We start from the raw sequence: 3,331 nt of genomic DNA, 5'->3' as shown, positions 1-3,331 counted from the left end.
ACACACTATTAAATTTTCCCTCTCTAAAACATCACCTGCCTTAAATATCAAAAGTACTTCCATTTTCTGGCAAGAATATCATTGGGACTTGGAATAGTTCTTCAAAATTGAGCACTGCAATATTATAAAATATATATAATAGAATGTTATACTAATATCACTAGGAAGCAATGAACAAGGTATAGACTGCATGATCTAAAATTCCAGACTACATTAATGATCATAGTAGTTGCACAAGGGTCATTAGCTAATCACATTGCTTATCATAGCTGCCACATTTGCACCTAGGAAAAAGATTTTACCTGGACACAAAGTCAAGTGAAGAAAGTGAGCTGAGCTTTGGAGGTTCACAAGCCATGATATCTCATCAGGCCATTTTCCCATGGGACATTTGCTGAGATCTGATGCAGGAGAAAGGCTGTGTGGGGACCCACGTAGAAATCCCACACTGACAGGGAATATTTTGCCTCATTCCTGAAAACTCATCCTCAATGTATATCTCTTACATGGGCTATGGTTCTGTCTCTGCTGTGCCTCAGTGATGTATGTGCTGCTGGGTCTTCTGGTCATCAGGTGCTGTATGTTCTGACTCCATGACACCAACCACGGAGGCTGTGGGGCCTCCTCTAAAGTAATGTATTTCACCACTCCGCATGTTGATGTTGTGTTGAATGAGGATCGGCTATCATGATTCCCTGCCACCACTCCATAAGGAAAGCAGTGTAGAACGCTACTCCACTATGTCTTTGGAGGGGGAAGGTAAGTGCTACATAGAGGAACGAGGATACTTGGAATAGGAAAAACTTATTTTTTAAAACAAAACAGAAAATTATTTGGTACTTCTTGTGCTCAGGATGTGTACTTTTTGAGCAAGTCCAATCAAATCCCTTTGCATCAAATATTTCACAACACATAGGATTCCATTAGACGAGAAAACTCCACATGCTTTTACATTTTATGTAAAATGTTCATAAAATACATTATGAAAGCACACAACACACACACACACACACACACACACACACACACACACACACGTGTAAGAAACAAAGGGGCTCTAAAATTTGCCACCCCTTCCCGTTATCAAGTTCTAGGCAGAACACATATCTTTGCTCTCCCTGGAATCTTCGTCACTCACATAGATCCATGTGTCCCATGTACATCCAGGAAGGCAGATCTGCTCATCTCATGTGTGGACACAGCACACACGGAGAGCAGTGGACACAGAGCTCAACCTCTCCCTGGTTCCTTCCACAGCTCCACGGTGCTCTTACCTGGGATCCAGAGCATGAGCAGCCCCAGGAGCTGAGCAGGGCACCTCATTTTCACAGGAAGCAGTCCTGCTCAGTGCAGGCAAGGTGAGAGCTGAGCTCTTATGTGGGACTTGCAGGGAAGCTCCTCCCTTGGGAGCAATAGGCAAATGACCTGGTGGGTGCAGTGGAGAGAGACACACTAACAGGTAATGTGGAAAGATACACCAGGAGGGTGGGGCCTCTCCTGAGAGTCATGACATTCACTGTGATCAAGAAGAGCAACAGAGATCTAATGTGTGTGTCCTAGAGAGGGACATGCCTCATGATTCCTCCTGCTCTTGGTCAGCTTTCTAATTCTTCCACCCCTTTCTAGGTACATTTTACACTGTTATTTGAGAAGGATGAGTTTCCATAAATACTGAGCCAGCTTTCTTTATTTTCTAGATATTTACTTAAAAGTTTAGGTCTAGTAGTTTGATTTTGTTTAAGATAAACTACATATAATGCAGAAAGCAGAAATATGAAATGTGCAGTGAATACAGTTTTGCACAGATATAATTCAGACAAACCATGAAATTCTGTATCAAGTTCCTTAGATGCATGTTTTGCCCTCACTAACCATAACAGATGCTGTTATCATTGTGGCAAATTCCTGACATAGGCCACAATAGTTTGGGTTTTCCTAAACTTGACCATCACATAAGCTGAAGAAACAACCTTTCTTCCGTTTTAGCTTCTTCCTTGTTTCTGAATTATTATTTTTGAGACCATTGTATTCCCCTGGGTTCAGAACCCTCCCTGAAGTGTCCTGTGGTTTAAAAGGCTTCAGGGTACACCAGAATATGTGTACACATAGCAATTTCTCTTCATCTAATTTTGAGGTATAGGGTCATGAACTGAGAATTCTTTTTTTAAATTTAATTTTACTCTCAGAATGATGTACAGAAGGATTACAGTTATGTAAGCAAGGTAGTCAGTACATTTCTTGTCAAACATAGTTACCCATTTATGCATTTTTCTCCCAATTTCCCTCTCCTCAGCCCCCCTCATGTTGTAGCACTCATTTCCAACATATTACCTTGTTATTATCACTGTTACATTGGTTTTTTCCTTTGTCTCAACATTTTGTTGTCTGCCTTCACTTCCCTAATTCAAGTACACAAATATAAAATTCACCAGGTACCAAAATCAGATACAGTGACAGCAGAGGATAAACCATAGGAGGGAAAACAAATTAAAAAGGAATAATTTCACATAGTACATTAAAAAATCAACAACAGAAACCACGAAGAAAAGCCTCTTGTTTCAATATCTGGGAGTTCATTTTGCTTAGCATCATCTTTTTGTTTTGTTTTGTTTTGTTTGTCTGTTGTGGGACTTGAACTCTGGGCCTGAGTCTTGTTCCTCAGCCATTCAGCTCAAGGCTACCACCCTATCTGTTTAGCTACAGCACCAATTCAAGCATCATCTTATAGGGTCATATGCTCATAGCTATTGAGCTATTGTGATCTTCTGCTAGGTTAAATCCTAAACGTATACTAATTATTACAAATGCAGAAAACTATGAAGCCTATGTTTCTTTGGTTCTTTCTTACTTTCTTTAAAATGATTTTTTTAGTCTTTCGATTTCCTTACAAATATAGCGATGATATCATTCTACCTGATAGCAGCATAAAATTCCATGATGTATATATACTGCATTTTCTTGATCCATTTTCTTTTTTATTGTTTTTTTATTCTTTTTAAAAGTATGGAACACTTCACAAATTTGCGTGTCATTCTTGTGCAGGGGCCATGCTAATCTTCTTTGTATCGTTCCAATTTTAGTATATGTGCTGCCTAACCAAGCACTCTTGATCCATTTTCTATTGAGGGGCATTTGGTTGGGTTCCACATCTTATCAGCTGTTAATTTTGGGGAATTGATGTACAGGGGGGTTACAGTTATATGTCAGGTAGTGGATACATTGCTTTCTGAACATTGATGCCCCTTCCCATGTTTTCCCGCACTCCATCCTCTTCCAATCATCTTGTATTCCCTATTTCAAATAAACAAATAAATGTATATATATAATATAC

At 39.4% G+C, this 3,331-nt stretch overlaps 1 non-coding gene across 1 annotated transcript; it reads right to left on the bottom strand.

Annotated features, from left to right (window-relative positions):
* Nucleotides 1-2,997: 2,997 nt before the first annotated feature.
* Nucleotides 2,998-3,104, bottom strand: LOC150060379 (U6 spliceosomal RNA). Its single transcript, XR_016536334.1, has one exon. It is a non-coding gene; the product is annotated as a U6 spliceosomal RNA (small nuclear RNA).
* Nucleotides 3,105-3,331: the final 227 nt, after the last annotated feature.

Source organism: Megascapheus bottae, chromosome 7, assembly GCF_031878675.1.
Source record: "Megascapheus bottae isolate mThoBot1 chromosome 7, mThoBot2.hap1, whole genome shotgun sequence".
Classification (NCBI taxonomy): domain Eukaryota; kingdom Metazoa; phylum Chordata; class Mammalia; order Rodentia; family Geomyidae; genus Megascapheus; species Megascapheus bottae.
This window is presented reverse-complemented; position numbering and strand designations above follow the sequence as displayed.